This window comes from Aphidius gifuensis, linkage group LG3 (genome assembly GCF_014905175.1).
Source record: "Aphidius gifuensis isolate YNYX2018 linkage group LG3, ASM1490517v1, whole genome shotgun sequence".
Classification (NCBI taxonomy): Eukaryota; Metazoa; Arthropoda; class Insecta; order Hymenoptera; family Braconidae; genus Aphidius; species Aphidius gifuensis.
The window spans coordinates 4,648,370-4,675,640 of record NC_057790.1 but is presented as its reverse complement, the minus strand read 5'-3'; the positions used below and the strand labels follow the sequence as shown (position 1 = coordinate 4,675,640).

Here is a 27,271-nt window from a genome sequence, read left to right as displayed (position 1 = left end):
CTTTGTTATTTTTTTTCTTTTTTGAAAAAAAATTAAAATTTAAAACTGTTATTTAAGGATATAATTTTTAATCAGAGAATTAAATATTTATTCAGCTCTCAACTATCTTTTATTGACATTCATTAGTATATTTATTGGATTTTTAATTTTTTTAAATTACTTCCAAGTAAATTTCTTTCGTTTAAATTAATAAATTTATATTTTTCTTTATGAAAAAAAAAAGAAAAAAAAAATTATAAAAATTTGTTATTTTAAAATAAATATAAAATTAAGTTATTGACCGGATTAAACTTGTTGAAAATAATATGCGCATGCTTTAATATATTTTTCAACAGCTTTCCTCTTAATTATAATCGACATAAATTATATTTAAAATGTTATTTATGAAATTTGTATTTATTAGATCTTGATAAAATTTTACCTTGTATGTTTTTTCGTGCGGCATTGAAGAACATTTGAAAAGAAGAACACGTGCCACGCCTTTGACTTTTGAAATTACTCTAATGCCTACTGCACCTGCAACAAAAAGAAAAACCGTTGTAATATATGTTAAATTAAATTTTAGAAATTTATTAAAAAAAAAATATAATAAAGAATTCATTAAAAAATATATAACAAAGTTTTAGGTATTTGGTGCGGTCAATAATGCACAGTTTAAATTTTGGTGTTTGCCACTAACAAACGAAAAAAAAAAAATAACAAACTTACAACAGAGTGCTTAATAATCATTGGTGACCTAATTAATTTTACAAATTTTTGTATCAATTGATTTTCTATACATATAGCACCGTAATTCTCGTGGTGTGATCAAGTTATGAAAAAAAAAAAAAAAAGAAGATTAAAATTGACTGGCTTGATTGATAAAATTCAATCAGTTATTTTATTTTATATAAAATAGAGACCATGTAAATAATGTATCAGATTAAATTGCTGCAATCTTGCTGACTTTGCTTCACATATGTATATACCCTTATTCCTTAACCCTTTTTAGCAATGAATTATTCATGTTTTTCATGATGTCAGAAGAGAGAATTTTTTAATTCTTTTAGACCATCCTCTTTATACCCACAAACTTTGCACATTACTGTGGCAAACATTTTTGACTTGTTAACATAACAAAATTTTCTCATTAAATTTTATATATCTTCAGTTAATTTTCTACAAAAGCTATATAGATGTTTATTTTAGTTTTTTTTTTTCACAATTTATTAATGGATTCGTTGATTTAACTTTAGAAAAAATAACGAGTCAATAATTGTCGGAAGCAAAATAATCATTTCAACGTTTTTTTTTGTTTTTCGAAATCAAGCGAGACAGGCCACACTGATGGGAAAGTGTATGTGCGGTTAACTAAAGTTGAATTTTACGATTAAATTTGATGGTATAGAGTGCAGAGTCTGGTAGTGCAATAAATAACAAGGATCCAAACTTAATGGCCAAAATACAAGAACCGCTACATACTCACTGTTATATGCGAATTCAGAAATCGTCGTGAATTTTGATTACATCACTCTGTACACCTGGAAGAGTACCATGAAAATATATTCAGGAAGAAGTTTTTCTATATAAGCTCATTTGGATTTTTTTTCAATACATTTATTTATTTTTTTAAACGTGAACTGAAATTGATATCGAAACGTATAATTCAGGACACTCTATATTTTTTTCAAAAATTTAAAATTTTATTTTTTTTGATTGTTTGACATTTTAAAGATAACGAATGAAAACCAGTTAATTCAAATTGATTTTGAATGAATTTTAAAATAATAGAATAAATTAATGTACTTGTGATTGACACATTTTCAAATTTTAATGTATTTTTTGTTTGTTTAAAAATTCGTTATTCAATCACACCGAGAAAAATCAAAATATAGCGGTGATAATTATAGAATATATTTAATGAGACACCTGATTATTTTTTTAATACATTTATTCCCCCGAGTGTGTGTGTCGAGCCAATGTCAACACCGGAAATTGGATTAACGAAAATCTCTTTTTTTCAATCCTCTATACTGTATATTAACTAATGACTTGAAAAAAAAAAAAACATTTAATTAATAAAAGTTAAAAATAATTTTATAAATATCCATCTAACTAAAAAATCAAATGTAATTATGGAATATTGTGGTAAAATAAAATTAGTGATATATACGGAAAATAAAAAAGGCTTTTAATCGATTTTATATATATTTTTTTTATTTATAAATATAATTTTGGAAAAATAAAGTTATTTTGTGAAATTTATGTTGGTTTTAAAGACCGTTACTCGAGTGTTTTTTATATTTTTTTTTAATTTAAAAAAAAATAAAATGCTTTTCATTTTTAATAAAGATAATTGAATCGATATTGAGGGTTTTGGCCCGTACAAAATCCCATTTCCGGTGACATGTATATACGTGACATTAGTCTGTTCAAGGGTCACGCCCTCTGCCACACGTAATTAGCCTGCTCGCACCCCTGAATATCTATTTTTAACTTTATTTTTATTTTAAAAAGTTTATATAATTTTTTTTTCTTTTTTCCTTCCTTCATCATCTATACTCTGATGTTTTCAGTTATTTTTTAAATTTTATTTTCCTCCCCTATCATCTTTTTTTAAATTTTTTTTTTTTTCTTGACTCTGGTATAGAGTGAATTTGTTAGCTGCCAACCGGTTTAATAAAGGCGCTCAAAAATTTAACTAGTCTGATACACACAGTGTGTCAGTAGCTATATACCATATATGCATAATTTCAAGGGAAATTTGAGAACGCATCTGGTAGCTCTCCTCATCATCAACGAGAAGATGATAACCCAAAAAAGTGGGATGAAACATTTTTTTTTTCTTTTTCACAATGCGCGCAGGTCAAAAAAAAAATACTAAAGCCAAAAGGTAATTAACAATTTTAAAGATATATATATTTTTTTCCACAAAAAAAAATATATATATTTATATTTTTACGAATATTAATAAATTAAATTTAAAAATTTGTTTTATCATATATACCATCATAAATAATATTATTATTTTATTTAATATTATTTTTTTCACAGTGTATACAGTTAAACCGTCAATTCTCATATTCTCAAGCACAATAAAATTATGAATAAATAAATAAAATCCTTTCTCAATCGTGAACGAACATCATTTTATTTTTTATTGCTGTGTAAAGTACCAAAGTTGAAGAATAAAATGAGGTAATTTCCGAGCATTTTGGGCAAAACTCGAAAAGGCTATTGGGACGATTAAGCGCTTAAGAGTTGAGTATTTGATATTTAAGCTGGCTTATAAGCCCGTACGAGGATTGTTGGTTCGGTTTGCCAAATGAGGAAGCTAAAAAATGAAAATAAAAAATAGAAAAAGAAAGAAATAAAAAACAAGAAATGTGATAAGGGGGTTTATTGGGGGGGAGAGAAAAAAAATGAGTAAGTGAGTGAGTGAGTGAGTGAGAGAATCTCTGGATGATATTAAACCTGCGAGCGCAGAATATACCGCGGTGTGGTCTGTCCCCGACAAATCGTATATTTATGATCTTCCCGCACAATAGCAAAGACCTTTAATCTCCGGGATGTTGTAACGCGGGTAGAAGAGGCGGGAGGGTTGCAAAAAGTTTGTGAGGAAAAGAAAAATTCTTTCACATACCTACTACACTCGTTGTGGATCCACGTGCGTGCACGTAGGTAGGCAAGCGGTTCGACCCGCGGGGCCCCGTATGTACATAAACATGTCATGGGTCCATTATGCAAATTCTTTAAATACGAATGGAACATTAAACCTGCACGCGCTAAATAATATTCACTTTCATATATATTTATATTTATTTTTATTTTTTAATCTTTATCTGTTATTTTATTTATTTATTTTTTATTTATATATCAACTTTTTATATATTATTATTTTAATATCTTTTTTTTAAATATTATATTATTTAAAATATTAAAGGGTTAATTTTTCATAAGAGATGCAGTAAATTATGTCTCGTGTGTAAAGCGTATATCCTATGTACAATTCCAGATGGGTAAATTTTCGTCTGGCAAGGATGTTGAACACTGAGGTCGATGAAATTCTGCACCACCCTCCATATATAACATTTTGTATATATATATATTTCAAGGGCTATGCGTAAACCTGTAAATGTGGAAAAGTCGCCGGCGGGTTTCCAGTCTGCGGCGGAAATGAAAAACTTGATATATCATCTAGTATAATTCATTTTTGTTGAATTATTTGCATGTGTTTGTCTTGGTTTGTTAGTCAACTTGTGTTTGTTATAGTGATCTTAATATTCGCATAAAATGTATTAACATCTAAATAACTGAATTGTCACTCATTGACAATTCTATATAGTGTAAACAACTTTTGAGATATATATCCTACAAACATGCCAAGATTGTCCCAAGTGAAAGACAAAAGACTGTGAGAAAATTGTAACGACAAAGTAAAATACCCTTGCAATTTGTATGTCGTTCTCTTTGGTCTGATACTGAAAAAGCCGCTGCTCACATTATTCTTCAAGACATTCTCTGGATTCTTTCTTCCTCGAAATATCACAAGATTTTTACGTATCTTTTTTATTTTTTTTTTTGTTTATAATGGTTTTTTTTTTTTTTTTTTTACCTGTTTTCATATGTATCTGCAATCTTTATCCTTTAGCAATTTATATATATATTTATTTTTTTTAGTTTGATTTTTTATCATCATCATACTTTATTATTTTTATGTTAAAAAATTATTCAACTTGAGATTGATAAGTTGACGGTGTATAAATTTTTCTTTTATAATATTGTATAAACCATTTAATACACAAAAGTCAACTGTATATACGAAAAATTGTTGGGTTTTAAAACGCCATCAGAGCATCTCTCATCGATCATCGTCAGTCATCGCGTATCATAAAATGGACGGAAAAAAATAATTTTTTATTTTTTGATGTAAATATAAAAGTATATATAAAACAAAATAAAATATTAAAAAAATTCCTGATATTCATCCAGCACGGTTATTTTTTCTGTGAAGACAAGATTGCAGTCTTGGAAGATCGTTTCTTAATTAAAGCCCGAGCTAAGGTAAAACGGTGTGCCCTCGTCAGGTAATATTACACACATACATGTATGATGTTTTTCTCTGCATCATCATATACATGTATATATGATGATGGCATATCTTTACTGATGTATGTACCTAAACATGTATTAACCATGTTAACTTTCCCCAATGTCTTTCATCGCATATATACGCATATATCGTCGTTGTCGTCGTAAAGACTTTTTAGTTTTTGATGTTCCACCATTTTGTAATAAGCTAAAATGGTCGCAAGGTGAAATCGATTACTCAGAAGCCCCAACCACAATGTTCCCATCCCTTTTTCCACCCCCTTTACTACCTTTTACCCATCTTAATTTTACGAAGGGCCTCGTTAATCCCTCTTCAATTTTTTATCCTTTTTTTTCATAAACTCAAGTCGAATTTAATATTGATTGAAAAAAACCTGAAATGTTTCAAACCAAAAGAAAAAAAAAATAAAATAATGAGAAAAATAATATTTAAAAATATCGTCATCAATAAAACGAAAAATAATGTTTAAATATGAAAAAAAATTTTTTCTTTAAATCTAAACAAAACAAAAAATTCTCTGAATCGTTGAGTTTAATCTTGAGAGGTTGGCTAAGTAACATACCTTTGAGAAAAATATAAAGATAAGCGTGAAAAGCGACGTTTTATTTTTTACTTTATATATATTTTTTTTAAAGACCTTATGATAAGAATTTACGACCGAGTGCTTTTGAACTGTTTGAATTATTTTTTTATTTTTTTCATTCTGTTTCTTCATTTTATTCTCTTTATATTATATTTTGTTCTTTTGACAGTTATACTCTTTTCTTGTCTACCTAAGAAATATAAAATGTTCACAATAGTCACACAGTTTGGTACTAAGTGTATATATAGGTACATGTGTTTATGCTGATACACGTTGGTCCAAGTGGGCGTCAGACTATAGCCGACAAGCCATAGCAAATCCAATCAAAGTCCCACTATATCTTGAATAAATTCGAGTTCACTTTAACCCTATATACATTGTTGTTGTTGTTGTTTTTTTTTTTCTACCCAACTACTACAACGCGGAAGTATATATATCTGCAGTATATTTATAAATATTAAAAAGAAAAATCATTATTTTTATTTATCCTTTTTACTTTGCAAGCCTGAGAGAAACAAATTTCAAGGTTAACTCATAAATTTGGGGTTAAGAAACAATGTAAAATAAGGAAAACGAGACAGAAGGTCGTGGTCAGTTATAGACAAAGTAAAAAAAAAAAATAATAATAACGAACGAACCAATAAACACGTAAGTTTATCGAGTTGTTATGCCAGTCAGTTGCTTATCTCTTGGATACCCACTTAACTACTTTTAGCCCCCCTTTCCCCCCTTAACTGCTCTTTTTCTTTGCCACCCTTTTTTATTTTTTTATCCGTCTGACTGAATTCACACACAGGTTAAAAAAACCCCACACGATGCAATATCCATGTGTACCACAAGAAATTTCTTATGACTACCCTGAAAGACCTGATTTTTTTTTTTTTCAAACGTTATCCCCCGTTGTATCTATTTTTTTAACGTATAAATACTATTTTTTTTTTCTTTTTCTTAATTAAGTATATAGTTTGTTTATTAATTCACAGCAAGGTATATATATATTTTTTGGCAATAAAGTCACACCTTAAAATGCCACAGTTATCTTAGTTTATACCGCAAAGAAAATCATATATAAAAAAACAAAAAAAATCACGTTCAAGATGTTGGTAAATTAAAAATTTCATTTAGAGGATGTATGCACACACACACACATACATGTATTTATAATTTTATACTTGAAACATTAAATATATATATATGTTTGTTTATGCGTGTATATATTTATCATGTTGATATCACTTGACTACGAAGAGTACAGTGTAAATATATGTATATCTATGTATTAATGTCGGATGTGTCTGGTTAACGTGTGGATATACATAGTTTTTGTATTAACCAAAGATGCGAGAATTATATATATATTTTTTATGATATTTTTTATGTTTGATATAGCACATATCAACTATATTACCAAGAGATAACATGATTCTCCGTCGTATTATTTATTCATTGTATTTAAAATTATTGTTTTTTATGTTTCAGGTAAGTCCAATGAAATACTTGAAGAAATTCTTTTGATTGTGAGTATATTTGCTTATGGGAATATTGATGCGAGTAGATAATACAGGTAAATACTCATTGCCATTTCCACTTGGTCAAATGTTTTTAATACATTTGATGTTTAATATTTGCAATAATGCTATTCGCATATCGTGTATGCCAGCGGGGGTAATACGTACATGTGGATTGTCCTGCGTTGTGTATCACGACATGCCGCCAATATTTTTTAAACTAATATGTTTTTTTTTAAAAAAAAAAAAAACATTTCATTCTCATATTTATATATATATTTATTTTATTATTATTAATATTTTATTTATTTTTTATATATCTTTACGGATGTGTATGAGAGCTTACGATCGACACAGGTACGTTAATCGATAACGATTATTCAAGGACCATCGGTACACTTTGTACTTGTCGTTGCACAGCGGTGTGCATTAATAAAAAAAAAAATTTTAAAACAATTTGTCGTGTCCATCTATATGGCAACAATTTAAAAAGCACATTTTACTTATAAATATGTATATAAGTTTTAGAGAAAATATAAATTTTTGTGGGATATTGCAAATATGTTATAGAAAATATATGTTGAGTGAACACGCTCCAGTGTCATCCAACTGGTGAAATCTTAAATTAATAGAAAAACAAAAAAAACGGTGAGAAAAACGAGAAAACTTTGATGAAAAAAATTATCAGTTTTTTTTTGAATAAACAAGTTAAAGAAAATGAGCAGACTTAAGGTCAAACGAGAGTTGGGCAAACTGGCCTTAGCACTGGCCACTGACACTATGTATCTCCGCATGCTCATATATATTTTTATTTACATACAAACATTATTTACCAATACATGTGCGTGTCGAACTGAATCACACGTGCGTAAACTGCTTCACGAAAAAAAATAAATAAAAAATGAAAAAAAACATTGTTAAAACGTCCCACATATTCTTATAGCAACATCTATCGTATAAGTTATTTTCAAGTTGTGATTTAAGACTTGGCAAAGTTAAAGTTATTTTTTTCTCTTATATCCCGATGGTTTTAAACCATTGAAAAAATTATTTTTTCTATATTTTTTTTTTATTATTAAAATGATTTCTCTTTTTATCAATAAATAAAAAAAGAGAAAATGAAAAAAAAATAAAAATATACTGACTGTACTTTGATGGGAGTTCTTGTACAGTAGTATAGTATAAAAGTAGACATATTTCATAAGGTAGTTTTGGTTTGCAAACCATAATTTAATAAAAATAAAAATTCAAACAAACCAGGGATTATTATATTATTGCCAAGAAGACGGCTTGAATGCTCTCTTGTCCGAATAACAGCAGCTAACGCATAACACATTGAAAAACTTGACCGACAAGCATTGTCCTAGACCACAATGGATCACTCACACGCTCAACACCAAGTGACCTCGAATATAAACTTGTACATTGCTTTTATTTAAAAAAAAAAAAACTTTTCTCTCACCTTTCTATACACACATCATACTTATCCATTCATATATCCATTGTTTTATTTTTTTTTTCTTTAGTTTTATGTTTTTATGAAAAAAAAAAATTACTTATCATTTGTTTGTTGGTTTATAAAATATTTTTTCCATCTTTGTGTATACTTGATATTCCATTTTTTTTTTTTTTGGCTTGAATATGCATATATTAAATATATTTTTTTGTGTGGCAAATCAATCATCATTCGATGAATTGAAGTGGAAAAGTAAATGGCCCTTTTGCCACGTGTCGAAGAAATAAGTGATGAAGCAAGAAAAGAAAGTTTTGTTAACCAATATAAAAAAAAAAGTAATATAAATAAATAAATACATAAACATGTATTGAACTGAATTGAAAAAATAAAATACTGCATGTTATAAAAAGATATACCTAGAGATTGGAAAAACATTTTTAAGACATGCTTGGACATGTGAATAGGATGTGCGAATTGACATTTAAAAAAATAAATAAAAAAATAAAATAAATGTGTATGAGTGAACTGAAATGTGGTGGCCTCTGGGCGATATACTCACTGAACCACTTTTTCGTGAGGATCAGTGTTTACTACTCAACTTGATGTAAAAAAAAAAAAAAAAAATTTACAGAAAAAAAAAACAAAAAGCGAAAAAAAAAAAAAAAAAAAAAAAAAGGTTAAATAATAAAAACGAAACAAATTACGAGAGTTTATTTGCCATGAGAAAAAGCTAAATGTACTTGAGTATTCCATGTCTTAAACTCGTAATTTATGAAAAGCTCGAGTGATTGACAAAAATTAAATTAACAGATATTAACACATAATCATTTCAAAATTGTAATCATCAACAATTCATGGAATTTCAAATCAACGATATAGACATACATAGATACAGAAGTTTTACTAACTATAACTGAGATTTCAACAACAATAAAATTACAGAAATACGATAAACATAGTAAAAACTGATAAAATAATAAACATAGAAATAATATAGAACATAAAAAAGTTTAAATCAAATATACTATGAAATATAAACTTTAAATGCTATGCAAGTATGTACTATATACAATTATCTGTAGTTAATATGCTCATAGATATATATTATTGATAATACTGAATCAATTAAACGATGATTCAAATAAATTAATAGTTATCAAGAAAATTAACATGTATAAACATTATAAATAAAAAATTAACAATATAAAATACAAATAGAATATAATGAAAATAAATCAAATCATCATCTAATTATAATGACTATGTAGATTCAAGATCAATATTGGATTATACAAATAATATTAGTATTATTATATATCATAGATAATTCATGTATTACATATATTTATTATTCCTATTATTATTTGTATTTAAATTTATTTTATTTTTTTTGAACATCATTTTTGAGAGTCATCGATGTAAAGAAAGAATAAACGAAAAAAATATTATTACAACGCGCAACGAATGAATGAATGAATAAATAGGGTGGTAGTGATCGAACAATCATTGAGTTACAATCGGTTTTATCGGCATCGATCGTGATACTCTGAAGTTCCATTTACAGATAGTCTATACAAACATACAACACACATATTCAAACTCAAAAAATATATTGACTATTGACTTTTGATCTCGATATTCTTGCGGCTAAAGTACCGTTCATCGTTTCTGTCATTCATGAACACATGTCTATTTGTTTTTCCTCGTATCAAACACAAACTACCCTCATATCAATTTTTCATTTCAACTTTAACAATATTTTCATAATAATATTTATACACCACAGACACACCAGTACCAATTAAATAATTTATCTTGTAAAATAATTGATAGACAAAAATGAAAAATCAATAAAAAAAAAAAAAAATGAAAAATTGATAAAATAATAATTGTGAAAACATCATTAACACTGAGTTATTGTAGTACTGAAAATCTCAATGCGTATAGAATTTATAACGATGTAAAATCATACGCTGTATAATTAGTATTGTTCACTCTCAATTATTATCAAAAAACTCGGTCAATGATTGTAATGGTACAAACGTACCACAAAACAAATAAAAAAAAAACAAAAAAAAATTTATTGGTTTTATAAAATCAACAAATTAATTTGTAAAATCATCAAAAATTATTTGTTTTAAATTATAATTTTTTATCGAAGAAAAAAAAAGTCTATATTATTATGGCGATGATTTTTTTTTGTTTTAAATCTATTAATTTAATCCTAATGATTTTTTTTTTTTTTTCGTGTCTTTCATACACTAGCATTTGAATGAATTTTCAGCCTGAGGCTAACGAAAATCTCTTGGTAGGTGGATACCACGGAATATAATTACATAAATTAGTGGCAAGAGACAGAGGCGGCGAACGCGTGTCTAATTTCCCTACAAATGGGCCCGAGATCAGTGGCCCTATGGGTGGTGTGGACCCGATGATTTACACTGGCTCGGTTTATTTAAAACAAAACAAAAAAAATAAAAAAAATTCACGTACTTCACCTTGATATGTTGATGCCTTACAAGACTGTTAAATATTACCATCTGAAGCTTTATGAATACGTTAACTAAACACCACACTTTGAAACAAACAAATATTCTTTTCACGTATATACATGAATCTAACGATTAAAAAAATAATAATAATAATAATAAAATTATTTTTTAGTTTTAGAAAATAAAAAATAATAAATATAAAAAATAAATTTGATATCTATTACGCGAATAATGAAAACGGACATTCATCAGTGTCGATAAATTTATCGCCCACATGAGAGACCGCACATTCGATGGCCATTAGGATAATCGGCTTCATTACAAGAAATTAATATGCAAAATACGTGGAAAGAAATAGACGTTATTTATAACAACGACCATGAATGTAAGTAACGAACGACCGCCGCACTGAGAGACGCACAACATGTCACCCAATTAATTATATTCTTCGTAATAACGTCAACGTATATATACGTACTCAGTTATATCTACCACACATACTATAATATAACCGATGTGGTTAATAAAATTATTTTTATTTATTTATTATTATTTTATTTTCTTTTTTTCATTCATATTAATATTATTTTTATTATTTATTTTATTCAGCAAGTTGTTGACGCCTCCCTCGAGCAATTCGAATGCTGTTCACGCACAGTGCAGGTATAACGAGCTCTCTGCTACTGGCTCTCTTTTTGATATTGAATCGAAGCACGTGATAATTTATGTCAGTATATATATCCAGTGTTGAGAATGAAAATTTCTTTTGATAAATAATATGATGTTATTGTGTCATGAAAAAATTTCATACAGCACAATTGATTGATTTAATAAAAAATTGATTTGTTTTTTTATCGGCTTAAATAATGAGTTGATGCGTATTTGTATAGGTGCGCAGTATTTAAATAACACATTACAAAATGATTCGAGTGACAAACTTGATCAAAGACAGCCGCATTACATTGTCTAGTTGTCCAAGGCGGGGCCTTTCTCTTGTGTTTGATATCTCTTTGCTTTAAGCACATGTGTTGGTTCAATCAAGAGGGTGGTTATAAAATTTGAACAGAGTCAAGAATGATGTCACGCCAACGCATTTACCTTATACATACATTATATTATTTAATGTTTAAAAAAAATTTAAGATAAACAAATACGTTATTTTTTTTTTTTTCCCAAGTAAAACCGACGAGACAATAAAACACCTATTTTTTTGAGGTACTTTACTTGTTTGAATGCAACATATGTCATCGGACTCATTCACAATTATATATTCCCTCTTTATTTTTTCAAGATAAGAAATAGTCGTAACTATTTTATTTATTTATATGTTTATATATTTTCAAGAAAATCCACATCATCATTCACGCACAGATTGACAAAGAAAAAAAAAAAAGAATTTCTTTACAAAAACAAGTTTCATATTCAATGATTTTTATAATAGCCAAATATATATTTAATTTTTTATTTTTTAAATAAATACTTTTCATCTTGACCTTACATGTTTGCTAAAGCATTCATGTATATCTTTATCATTGAATAGAAATAAAAAAATAAATAAATAAATATCACTTCAAGTTGGCATAGTTGAGACAGTAAAACATGCGAGTTATTAACGCCGCTGGCCACATAACGCATTGGATATGTGCTGGCACCAGACAAGCGCGTATATGTTTTTTAACGCAAAACCATGCAGATTCATTGATAGTCAAACAACCACCCTTCTACATTTTTATGACATTGAGCACGAGAAAAATTAAACGCACATAATAAAAATAATAATTTATTTACAAAAAATTATCATAGAATTTGAAAAATAAAAAACACCAAGAACTAAAAGAACCTGTAAGCTAATGTATCTATATAAATATGTGTGTGTGTGTATATGTATTTAACAATTTCTCATGGAATGTTCTATCGAGCGATTAATCTGACTATTAATTATCGACTCGAGTATTTCTGAAATCCTCTCTCGTTAAATGAAAACAATTTAATCGACTCAGTCAAGTATAATGCCTACATTGAAATCCTTGCAAGCAAATAAACTCACACTTTCAATATAATACAATTTGCATAAATTCACCACGAGTCAATATTTTAAATTTTTAGCAATAATTTTTAGAGAAAGAAAATTAATTTTCCTAGACACTTGGTCAAGATTAAAATGTTGGAAATAAAATATTATCTTAATTGTAATCGTCGTAAAGTAAAGAATAAAATTTCACGTTTAAAACAAATTTAATTTAAAAAAAAAAAACAAAACTTGCATTAATATTAACACTCAAAGTTTTAAAATAAAAAATTATCAATTGTTTGTTATTATTAGTAGATTTTTATCATGATTACTTACCAAACACAAGTTGAGATGACATTTGAACCACTTGGTCAATCAAATGATACTGAATCCTTGCATTTGCACACCAAATTCATTGCTTGTACATGCTCCATTAGCAATAAAGACATTATGGAACCTTTTATTTTCACGTTTCTAAAAATTAAAAAATTATTAATAAAAGAAAAATATTATTATTATCATGATTACTCACAAAATAGCATTCTATATGAGATGACAAATGAACCACTTGGTAAATTGACTGGACTAAGTCAACAACTAAATCCTTGGATCTACACAACACATATCGATTACTCGTGCATAAACATAACAACCAAATACCTGAAACAAAAAACAAAAATTATATTAATACTGCATCAAAGATACCCTGAAGCATATTATTTTCATAATAATTAATTTGAATGTTAAATCTATTTCTTACAAATAAATAATAAAAAAGTTGACAGCAAGATTGATTGAGGCAACACAATAAAATATTTTTAAACAATTATTTTCGTAAAAAAAATCTATTAATTCCCGATAATAATTTAATCAATCGATTCGTCGCGAAAACCACTACATTTTTATTATAACTTTATAATTGTCACGATAATTAATTGTTATCAAGTATGACAATTAATTTGGAGCAATATTTTTGCGTCCAACTGTGAGCAGTGTTGTTTTTTCACTTGTTTCTCTCTCTCTATTTGTCACAAGATGGCGGCGAAAAGTGAGTCATGCTATTATTTTGGGTGCCTATTGTTTTTTTCATTATCATGGCCGCCAAAGGGCCAAAAAAAAAAAAAAAAAATATCAACAAAAACCAACACATACAATTTGCCCTAGAGCATATAAAATTTTCCACCGAATTTTGATAAAATCATTAAATTAAATGTTTTCAAATATTATTTTACAAACACAACACCAATATTTGTTAATTACAAATTTTAATAATAAACTTCCAGCATTAAAAAAAATCACAAAAGTTTTTTTTTTAAACAATGATTTTAGTATTAAAAAATTATTGATACGTAATAATAAATAGATCAGTAAATTCGTCACGAAAATCACTACAGTTTTTATATCACTTTATAATATTCACTGAAATTATTTAACAACAATTAATATCTCAAGTCGGAGTAATATTTATTACGTCTATCACGAGGATTTATGCCGGTTGGTTTGTTTTTTTTTTTTTATGTATCGCAGGGGGCAGTAAAAACTAAAGGCTCGTTTACATAATATTTTGGTTACATTATAGTTTTTTTTTTTTCGTAGCGCGCGCTGGTTGGTCGAAAAATTCCCCATCAACAGCGAATCAAATCATTTGATTCAAATGTTTATCACATATTACGTGTCAAATATTCAAAACCGTATCAACAATGTCTTCATTTAATTACAGTCAAATTGATTTTTAAAATAATTAATGGTATATACTTGTTTTCCTCTCACTGGTTAGCATGTCAATAATAATTAATATTAAATAATTTATAGACAAATAATGGTAAATCACTTATTATCATTAAGTAATTTTAAATGTTCCAGAAAAGACATCTGTCTAATGTCATGAGTTTATTAACATGTATATCAAAAGCAACTCACTCGATCAAACAAAAAAAAAAATAGCAAAAAGCTTTTCTTTTTTTTTTTAGTTTAATTTAAAACGTATCGCAAGCAACATCTTTATGACACAATTGTTTTTTTATTCCAACTGAGGTGTGAGTGGCAAATTACTTTTAAAATACATACTCACTATATACAGTTTATAAAGTCAAGTATATAGCTACAGTATAATCAAAAAAAAAAATAGGAAAAATTCAAAAAAGCAATGATGAAGGTTTCTTTTTTTTTTTTTTTTTTCATATTTTTTTTATCATAAGACATATTATTTTGGTAAAAATGACGAGGCCTAGAATTTTTTGAAAAGTGTGCTTGGGGGATGTTAAAGATAACGCTAAAATATACACCAAGATGGCCTATATGAAACTGGGATAGCAATCTTTTATGCACTTTTATACGCCAGCATACACAACTTCTTAGTTTTCTATACAGATTCATAAATACATGTATAAGTATGTTTTTTGTGTGAACATTTAGCATACACCTTCAAGGCGAGGATTATATATACCTGTATACATTTATTTATTTTTTCTTAACTTGTTCATTAACTATCAATATACAGCTCACTCACAAAGAACATTAAAAAAAATATAAAATAAATAATTTAATAACAGGTGATTTTGAAAATTTAAATATATCCAACAATGCATTTCTAAATGAGACATGCTTGAATTTATTAACACAAAAAAAAAAAAAAAATAGAAAAACAAGGTATAAAGTAACTTTTTTTTATTTTTTAATATGTGTCCCTTGAGAGTAAAGAAATACATGACGCGATATATATAACTAGGCAACCAGGCCCAGGTTTCATTAACACTTTGTAAAGCCCCACATGAATAGATAAAACCGAGTAGAAGAGTTTCAATGTTGATTGGATACGATGAAGACAACGACAGCGACAACGACAACTAGCTAGTTGACGGTCTTTCTCTTTACATGGCAAAAGCATCCGTTATTTTTGCCAAGATAACGGCAACAAAAAATAAAAGATTATAATCATCCAAAGAAAAATAATTAAAAGTGAATGTGTTTTTCATTTCAAAAAAATATTATATTATAGAAAAATAATTGTAAATTTAAAAAGTAAAAAATTATTATTGTTGATAAACATAAATGAATTTAAACAAGTAGTATTTTAATGAAAAAAAAAATAAAATAAATTTAAAAAACCACCACCACCATCATCATCATTGATGAGAATGACCAACATATCACACACCCAAGATCTTTTATGTACAGGCAACTTTCTGTGTCCACTTTTCTCGCTCTTTCTCTTTTTTTTTTATTATTGTTTTTTTTTTCCGGCATATCCTTTGGTGGGTTTCATAGTATCTTGTGTATATATTGTGGGAACGTGAAGAAAATTCCTAACGGAATTTGCAGGTTCGAGTGTCGACAACGGGCGTTGATCAGCTAACGAGCCTTTGCGCGCGAGAGAATCGAATATCAGCTATATACTCGTTTTCCATCACACAAGATGACTCTCGGATGTCCGTCAAAAGTCAAAGAGTATCAGAAATAGCAGGGCGTCTTTTATTATTCTTTATGATAAAATTGGCTCTTTGTATAACATTGTATGTTGTTGTTCGATATCTCTAGTTGAGAATCGATGATTCATTGGTTCTATAATAATATTTCTCTCACCCATTTTGTTCTTATTTTCTTTCTGTATACCATCTCACAAAACAAACCAGCAGTCAAACATTATTTTATTTATTTATTTTTTTTTGTTAAATTTATTTCTTGTGTTTTCTGTTCTCGTCATTAAACGAGTGAATGAAAAAAAAAATATCAAATAAATAAATAACAGTCGTTGAATTGGTTGATCCGATTTGCTTCCACAGATTGTTTCCGATCGTTTCTCGTACGACGTTTGGTCCGAAAAGACTTGTGAAGGTGACCAGACCGATTGATTTACGAAGGGGAGACGGGTTACCCAGTATATGTTACGTTGCTTCAAGCCAATGTGTGTACACCCAAGAAACCAGTGACGGTAAATCTTTACTTCGATTGACACGTGTGAAATGCGCCAGCCTACTAAGAAAAGGTTTAAGATTTGCTTTGGCTTCGCGCAACCAGAGCGACACAAGACGAAGATGATAAATAAGAAAATAAAAAATAAAAAAAAAAAATACTCGGTGTTACTCAAACGAAAAAAAAAGGCTTACCAATACAATCAAAAGTGTGAAGAGTTTCGGACATTGGCCTTGTGACAGAGACAGTAACAAAAAGATAAATGAAAAAAATAATAATAAGACACGACAAGTATAAGACTTACGCCTGACCTGGGGTTGCCTACAAACCCATAAACTTTATCTTCAATTTTGGGTGAAATCGATTTGACCTCTGTTCGCAGACAATACAGACAACCAAGCTGTATCAACTGAAATGGAAAAAAAAAAAAGAAAACTTTTTTTGTTTTATTTTCTTTTTCATTTTAAATGATAAAAAATCACCAAAAGGTCAAAATTTGCTTCAACTCAAAAATTCGTTTCAGCAAGTATATAGAGAATTTTTTTTTGGCGAATGATTATCAGCAATATATAATATTATATTATATTTTGGAAGAACAAAAAAAAAAAAAAAAAAAAGCCAGACAGAATTTGTATGTATACAGGACAAAAGAAAACAACGAACCAATCTCTGAGAGGAAGACCTCTGGTTATGCTTCATTCCTAAACGAGCACCTATTCAAAATTAGCAAGCGATTTGATCGATGTCTCGCTTTGGCATTGATATAACCCACCCAACTGTCCATATTCGAATGAGAATATCTTACAGATATAAATGCAATCAGCATTGCCATGTAGGAGGTCATTTTAAAATGATCAAACATAATGATACGAATACAAGATATATATACCAATACCAAGGACAATTTTATACATTACGGAAGTTAAGATCATGACCAATGAAAATCTGATCAGTTTAAAAGATCAACTGTTGTTACGTTTGCAAAGCTACTGTCTTTCAGGCTTCTTCATTTATACATACATACTCGAATGTTGCTGATGCTAGCAAGAGCCAATCTCCAAATTCAAAAGTCAAATATTTTTTTATTTTCTCTGTTACTCAATTTGGCTTTCATGTCACGTTTATTTCAGCGCCATATAATGCACATCTTGATGCAACTCAAGCCATGCACTTGTCAATATGACCACACGACAATCAAAAATATTTCATTCATTTATTCTATTAATCAATAAAAAGATAAAATTTTTTTATATATTTTTTTAACTTTCTATTCATTTATATTCTAAAAAAAAAATGCTCTACTTGTATCACAAATAAAAATATATATATTGAGCTGACAAAAGAAAAAATAATAAATAAAATAAACCAAACTTGCGTGCATACGATCGTAAAATAAATCACATCTTTGATCTACATTCGTCTTTTTGGTTGGTTGTATATGTATTCTCGGTTGGCTTGCCACAAAACTACTACTCGTTGTATTGCTTTGAAAATCTACACAAGACATCACATCTATCTATATGTATTTATACAAACTTCTTCAAAAGAGTCTGCGTTTTATTCGTTGAAATTTTTATCATGATTATTTTTCTTTTTGTTAAAGCATGAATTTCATGTGAATGATAAAAATTATATGATTTAATGTGGCATCATTTGAATGAACACCTTTTTAATTCCTTAAATTTTTAATGGTTGTGTTACACATGTTTATTCAATACCAACAAGATTTATACCAATGTAAATGACAAGTCATGGGCAAACTCATGTATCAATATATATTCAAAATTACTTTCTCAGTTGCTCATTGAATTTAATCCTTAATATATATTTTTTTTTATCCTGACTATTTGAATCTCATTGAGTGGACCCCTTTGTTATTGGGTCTCTTGTTTTACCATAAGATGTATCCTTGTAGTATAACCAGAGTCTCAATTTCATCAGCCAACTTTCACCAAAGAGTATAGACAGCTACAACCCACAGTCTGTGCTTCTTATTTTGTATTTTTATTATTTTTTTTTTCTTTATCTAATTTTTTGTGTTACTTTAATCTTTGCTTTTTGAAAAATATATATATATATAGCTGGGCTTTTAGGCCAGTCGAGTGGCAGATCCATTAGAATATTAAAAGTCTGATGAATCCGGATGTTGGACAAGCCAACAAAAAATAAAAAAAATAAAACACAAGTTGTACATTATATACCAATTGTTATTTTAACCTGGAATAAATATACAAATTTAAAATAAATTTGTGGATGATGGCATTAAGTATATAGAGACAAACCAATGGTTTATATGATGATGCTGATGTTGCTGATGATGATAATAATGAAGTAGCATGTTTATTTATATACTTCAACAACACAATAAATACCCATATACTAATACAGACCTAAATTTGCATATGAAACATTCCATGTATGAGGATGATGATGTGTTTAAAGATAATAGGCAATGGATTTCCATGCTTTTAATATATCCACATCATTGTTGAATAAAACTAGAAGATTCATGTGTGTCTGAGGGTTTTTTTTTTTTTTTTTGTTTTATTTTTTTCTTTTAGTTTATGTTATCAGTTTCTGTGATGCTCATGAAAGAATCACAAGTGAGGGCTACAGAGCTTGGAACAATCGCTATAGTAGAAACTCGACACGAGGACATCAACTAATGCCAGTCCTACGAACCGGCTCAATTAATACGTGTCCATTGAAAAGCCACTCGTGTGGCTGTTTATACTGGTTTGTGTGTTGTTGCTGTTGCTGTTATTGTTGTTGTTGTTGTTTGAATCCGCAAAATCCTTCTCTGATAGAGCTACTAGTATAAGCCACAACGAGTCTTGTGGTTGGTAAATCTGACTGAGTTGGTTCACCTCTCATACAGCTTTTGTATGCATATATAAATTTATACACAAATATACATTTATAACCATGTGTTTGGCCACCGTGAAAAGGGTAGCATAACCAAGTAGCCACACGACAATAAGCAGGGAAACATTTTATTAATTGCAATGATTCGTCAGTGTCTGTATATACTGCCTAGATAGTAGTCTTGGATCTTTTTCTTTTATATAAACTTATGATATATCTACGTGTAAATGTTGTAACCATAAGAATATATATTCTTATATACATATATAGGTGTATTTTAATCTTGCTTTATTCACATGGCAGTTGACTAGATCAAACACAAAAAATATAGTCTCAAGATCCGTTGTGAAACCATCTGGGGTAAATGTATTGATCCCAGGATAGAAAAGTAAAGTAAACGTGCAAATCTTTAGTAGTCTCGTTGGAAAATGAGACCACCTGTGGAACTCTTTTGAAATATCTTCTTTTTTAGTTTTTTTTTATTTTTACGTACTTGACTACTGAAGAAGTTATATCAAGACCTATTTATATATTATAATAATCATTTGTATTTAAATTGCATATCAAAAATTTATTTTACAATCATATTTGAATTTAATTTTCAATTCAATTTTAATGGTAAACTCATGTTACAATATTGACGAATGAAAATTTATCGATAATAACATTTTATTATTAGTTTTGTATATTATATATTGTATATATAGCTGTTGAACTAATGCATTTACGATGTATCTGTGTGACAGTAAACATCAAAGTCCAGTTTGAATGATATGTTTTAAGCCAATATGCAGTTGACGAAAGAAAAAAAAGAGATACACAATTGGAGAAGATATAGCTTGCACGTATATTGTTACCAAGAGTTAGTGGGCCCTTTGACCTCTCAACGTCATATCGATCCATCTGATATACCACGATTATTCAATGAATATACTATCACAGTAATTTTATATATGACTCTCATGTATGGCTGTATATATCAGCAAATAATATGACATGTTTTTACAATGATTTGACATGTAGAAAAATTATATTCATGGATATTGTTATTATTTTATCATTTTTGTCACGTTCTGTGTTTGTTTCTATTATTTTTTATTTATTTTTTATATTATTGTTTTCTTATTCAAGTATTTTCTGTACTGGATGACCCCACCGCACAGTACATGAATCATAGAATCGGTAAACTACGGGATAATCCTGGTAACGTATATAGTAATTTCAAGCAATGTGGTATACTGGGGTCGTTGATCCATCGATGTCGAAGAGATCTCTGGCAGGAGTCACGGCCAATGCTGTGTGTTCATCTTACTGTACTTCTCTTTCTCTTTCTTTTTCTCTATCTTTTTTTTTTTCTATACATTCAATTTATCCAACTATTTTTTTTCTTCATCTCTTTTACTGTGTGTTAGATCGGTACATAGTAGTCGTTGTAATAGAAGAAAGACCGCTAAGTAAACCTGCCCAAGAAAAAAAATTACTGGCACGCGCTTTTTCTTCATATTCAAAATCTTTTGGTTGATTTTTATCCTAAATTCATATACACTTGAAATTATTTTCCACGGAATTTTTAACATTGCAAAAGGGAAAAATTGTATAAACAATTTACATATATGAATATAAAAATGTGATGATAAATTTTGCATACCAAAGATGCGTTGATCCACGTAATATTTTATATATTTTTATATTAATGTTTGTTACAAATAATGAAATAACAATAATTGTGAAAAACTTGGTTATCCATAAGTTGTTATCATCAATAATGTATATATTAAAAATCAGCGTGCCATATTGCTGAATAACCGGTTTTTCACTTTGTCATTATTATATCTATTAAAACCCATGGATATTGTTCATGCTTGAGATTTCACGCTTATGGAAAATTGTTGTGGTTGACTGACTAGAGAATTGAAGAGGAATGAAAACATTCCTTGTTGTTGAATATCCTCGTAAAATGACGACAATGTTTTGGCATATACACAAGCTCATCGTTGTTTTTTGTAGGCAATAACTGACTATATATGCAAAGCAGACAATCAACTTTTTTATGTGATGCTTGGGTGTCATTTTCCTAGACAGTTTATTGCTTTTAAATGATTAATGTTTTTTTTTTTTTTCTTATAATGAATGAATGTGTTTGTTCATATTTTATTACTTATGACAACTTTACAACTGTTGGAAGTGTAGGTCAGTAATCTGGGCCACATTAGCCGCTGACTGGTATAATAATGGAATGCTGTATTATGCTCAAGGAAGACTTGCTGTAATTAGGTGATGATTGCTGGCTATATATAAATTATACAACATACCAATCGAATTTAAAAATGCCTTAACCACTCTACAATGATTATTAAAGTGAGATATAATAATAACCAAGGATGACGCATCAGTATAATTAAATTTTTCAGTGATAAAAATATATATAAAATAAATTGAAGAAATGAATATAAGACTACAATCCACTTTATATACAAAGACGAATAGATGGATAAATGTCATTCGTTGTATTACGATGTGAAGACAGAAATGTCTTGAAGATGTGCGTAATAAAGAAGCATTGAAAAATAGAAAAAAATAAAAAAACAAGACAAGAGAGACGGAGGCATCAAAGAAAGCGACATATCCGTTCACACTCGGCGCGTACAGTATATATGCGTTCGTTTTTTGTTTTTTAAATTTATTTTTTTGTTTTTTTTTTTGCTTTTTCTTGTGTATATTGTATGAACCTCACTGACTATATATATATGCACAAGTAGGATCAGCGAGATCTCGGCTGTTTGCGAGTGCATACTCGCGCCCTCGTGATCACGCTTCACCCTGGGTAATGGACGTGTGTATATATATACGTACACGTACGTGTCCATGAATAGAGAGAGGAGGAAAAAAAAAAATATAATATATAAGTGAGACCAAAAGAAGCAAGGGAGACCAGGTCACAGGCAACCGCGAATAACACGCGAGGACCATAATGCGGTCTGCAAACGCGTCTTAATAAAATGAACTTGTCATTCTGAAACGAGCATCTTGGCATATCACACACACATACACATGCAGACACATATACTTTTCACTCTGAAAACCCGCATATTCATGCGTTGAAAAGACGTGAATCTTTTCAAAATGAGACTTTATTTATATCTCGTTAAATTAGTACTACTCATCGATCAACTGCGTCCCAGCAGACCCAGCCAGAAACTCTCCAAGTTTGACAATTTCTTTAAATTATATATATATATTAATTTGTTTTTACAATTTATATGATTTTTTATTCTTTTAATAATAATTTATAAATTTTTAGTTTCTTTCACTCTTTCTTATTGTGTCCTGAGTTTGATAATGCAGACCTGGTCGTTTTGGGCTGCTGAAGGAATTCAAGGTCGTGTAGGCCAGGGTCGAGGAACTCTTTTATAACAGGAGGCCATCGCGCGTTTAAACCGTATCCGCAACAGCATATATATCCTTATCGCATATACCGAGATAAGTGCACGAGATGGCTGGTTAATAGATGGTGCACACGAATTTTCAAAAATGCAATAAATTATGGACTTGCACATGGTTTTTTGCTCGTATATATGCTTGTTTTGATGCTTTTTAAAAAAAAATATATATAAACACGAAAGAACAATACGCAAAGTTCAAATGACTTGAAAATTTGACAAAATGATATGCAAATGAAAAAATTAAAATTAAATTGTTAAATAAAATTTCTAAACTCACCACTATTGTCATTGATGACGAAAGTTTTAAATCAATGTCGTCGTCCACTTGTTCCATTGAAATTCATATCGCATCTGCATTCTGCAACAGTAATTCAAAAAATAAAAAATTAATATTTCTGTAAAATGAAAATTAAAAAATTATAAAAGCAAAACGATAAAAGAGCATTTTAAAAAAGTCAACGATGTAATTTTTTATAAAGTAAAAAAATTAATTAACACATCGACCTAATTACTATCAAATTATTTGACCCGTAAAATTGTTGACGTCAATTTAAACTTCAATTTATTCAACATCGAACCAACTCAAAATTTCTACCTGAACTATATGTATAAATAAATAAAAAAATCTATTTATACAATCTGTATAGTAAATATATCCAGAAAGGCCAGTCACCCAGAAAAGGGCAAAACTTGTTGTGATAAGACGAAAAGCAGGGCAGGGATATGCCTAGACAAGTGCAAGAAACATGTGAAGGCATTCATCTCATTCAAGGTAGCCTTATTTTGTGATCAGATAACGTATGTAAACTCCAACAATATTTTTCTAACCAACACACGACATTTTCATGTGGAACCATCTACCACCGTCGACTTTATATTCAAACAATTTTTTTTTTTTTGTTTTTTTCTTTTTCATTATTTATTCATCCTCACACAAGTTTTTTTTTTTTTTTTTTCACTTGCTTGTTTTTTTTTCTTCATGTTGATTATTGCTAGATAGTCGCAAGTAGACTTTTTCGCTGTGAACTCGCAAGCACATTGGCGTCCACGTGCGAAATGTCGTTATATACACTGATGATGATAACATGATGTTCATCTTCTTCTTCTTCTTCTTCGACGTTTGTAATGTATATAAATATGTATATACAATCAACTGTCTCACTTTTTCTCGTGTCCTTTCTTTCTCGGATTAAAGACGATAGCTGTATAGATTCTGAGCTCAGGCTTTGACTGTAACGGTATATATGAAAAACCGATGGCCAGATCTTCTTCGACCGGGACATTAACCATCGATGGAACTCTATTGCGGTATATGTGTGTACCTCTACCTCGAGTATATAGAAGACGAAGAAGAAGATGAAGAAGAGAGGGTTTTTAAAATTAAAAAAAATGAAAAAAGAAAAAAATCCATACCCAAGTTAACGATAACCCTTTCGATAAGACGAACCAGGTACACTCTTAAAAGCTAAAGTCAGAGAGGGATCCTTTCAACGAGAGAGCCTGATAGAGAACAGCGTGTTATCGTTACAACGTTGAAATTCCGGCATTTTTTTTTTTCTTTTTGATATTTTTTTATTTTCTCTTCTGATATCTACATATATAGATATGTACCGAATACGACAAGCATCTTATTTCTTGCTTCAAACATTCAGCCGATCGGCTCAAGTCACGTACACCACTATTGCAAGTACATACACTTATTATTTTTTTATTTTCTCCGAAAATAAAAAAGGGAAGCGAAAAAGGGTCTTTAGCTCTAAGGTTTGCCAATAATTGACCGTCAGTTATAGGGAGAGCTTTTGAATTCATCGGAAGTGAGACTCTTCAAGTGCTAAAAAGATGAGGGATTTTTTTTTTTTTTTTTCGTAAGGATCCGAGAAACTTGGAAGGGGACAAAAGATCTCGAGTGAATTACAAATATTTGACGAACAGTTTAGTTGAAAATTCTAAATCTTTAGCACTCAGTCACGTTTTCCAAAATCCTAACATATTGGTATAGAAAGGAAAAAAAAATATCTATATTCAATAATATATGAAAAATTAAATACATAAAAAAATCCGGAAGAACAAAATCAAATAAAAACAGCAGGAGATGTTTTTTTTCCTCAGTTGATTATTATTATTATTATTCTTGAGAACCATGAGAATATAAAAATGAAAAATTTTGTGATTGTAGATGAAGGTTTTTTTTTTTTTCTTTTCATTCAATATTTGTTTGTCTCTTTCACTTTGTCTATACCAGGATGCAAACTTGACGCATGTCACAGTTGGCCAACGCTACCCAGGGGGTCTAATATTGTGTTCATATAGACCTGACATTTTTTTTTTTTTATTTTAATTCACATTTTTATTTATTTTTTTAATCTTGTTCTGACCAGCAAAATGGTATCTGATCTTGCAACAACACATAGACCAACCAATGTTATAACCAGTCGATTGCTTAATAAATGTCCTCGTCAAGTTGTTCCCATGGGTGGTGCTAGTGGTAGTGGTGGTGGTGGTGTGAGTGAATGTCTATCTGTATATTGCTTGTAACGATTCGTAATTCATTCCAAATGATGTACTGTGCTCGATCAATTCATGTTGTGTCCTTTGACCTACCAGGACAAATGACGACTTCGTTTACTTTCACTTTGATCATCTATCCTAGGTCATATCTTCTAGTTAAAATTATAATCATCACAAGCATCTCGACAATATTTTTTTATTTTTTCATGATTTGAAATGCAATGTATTAAACCAAAGATCTCAAAAGATTATATGAACCCATTAAAATAGACTGCATATATATATATTAAAATGCAAATATAAATCTATTTTGGTTTCTTTGTTTATTTATTATTTTTGTGTCATTTATCATGTATAGTCTGAACTAAAATATTGACATTAACTGACTTGAAAGAAGACGCAAAAAAAAAAAAAAACATTTGTCATATGAAAATGTGCATCTTATAAACATATTGATCGTTTGAAGATTTTGTTCGGTGAAACAAGTCAAAAGAAACATGACTTTTTGCATTTTTTTATTTTTTATTTTTCAAAAGACTATATTGAAGAGTTCAGGGCGTATCCTGAGTCTTACATTGCCTTCGTTTTTTTTTGACCCTCTGTAAGCTTTAAACGTAAATCTTTTTGCAAGGTAAAGCCGGTCCTTTTGCATTGTCGTTAAAGCTTCTCTTCTATATATGAATTCTTTGGAGTGTATTTTCTTCAAGGTATAAGCCAAGATTTGTGCTAAAAAATGTATGGTCAGTGCGTTGCATAAATATGCTCAAACAAGGTCTGCTGTATATATATGAAAAAAATAAAAATAATAAAAATATGTGGGTAAAATATATATATATATTTGAAACGTTAAGGTTAAGAATAAAGAACGAAATGCTGGATGATTTAGAGCCACGCGTTCAACATTGTCATCGTTCCGCGCTTGTGATCGTAAACTAAACTCGCGTCTACCTTCATATATATAGATATGTATTGTAAACATTTTCAGTATATATTTTTCATTTTGTGTTGTATATATAAATACACATACACACATGTATTCACAACAACAATTCTTTGGTGCGAAAAGTCTTGATCTCTAGCAGCATCATGGCTGTATTCATTTTTTCATCATCAGAACAGAGAGTCGCTAAAACCACATGGCATACTTTTGCATCTATCGATGTTTATCACCCTGATGGCTTTGGTCTTTCTACTCTTGTCTGTGATATTCATCGGTGATTATATATTTCTTTTGTCGAGGCCATTGTGACCCCTCAGGTCGTGTGTCTAACTCACAAAAGATATCTACCGAGAGAAAAAAAAATCTATAATATAAAAAAAAAACATAAAAACATTTATAAAGAGACGCACTTCATAATCCAACCGAGCCTATCATCGATTGTTCGATTATGTTTGTAAACT

General features: G+C 29.1%; 1 protein-coding gene and 1 long non-coding RNA gene across 3 annotated transcripts in view; one reads left to right on the top strand and one right to left on the bottom strand.

Annotated features, from left to right (window-relative positions):
* LOC122851604 overlaps window positions 1-13,586 on the bottom strand; it is a 37,969-nt gene extending 24,383 nt beyond the window's left edge. Inside the window, exons 1-2 of the long non-coding RNA XR_006373710.1 lie at window positions 13,479-13,586; window positions 422-516 (exon numbers count right to left, since the gene is read on the bottom strand). This is a non-coding gene — a long non-coding RNA (uncharacterized LOC122851604). The remainder of the gene's footprint in view (window positions 1-421; window positions 517-13,478) is intronic.
* LOC122851596 (ephrin-B1) overlaps window positions 1-27,271 on the top strand; it is a 509,511-nt gene that overhangs the window by 283,660 nt on the left and 198,580 nt on the right. The window lies entirely within an intron of this gene.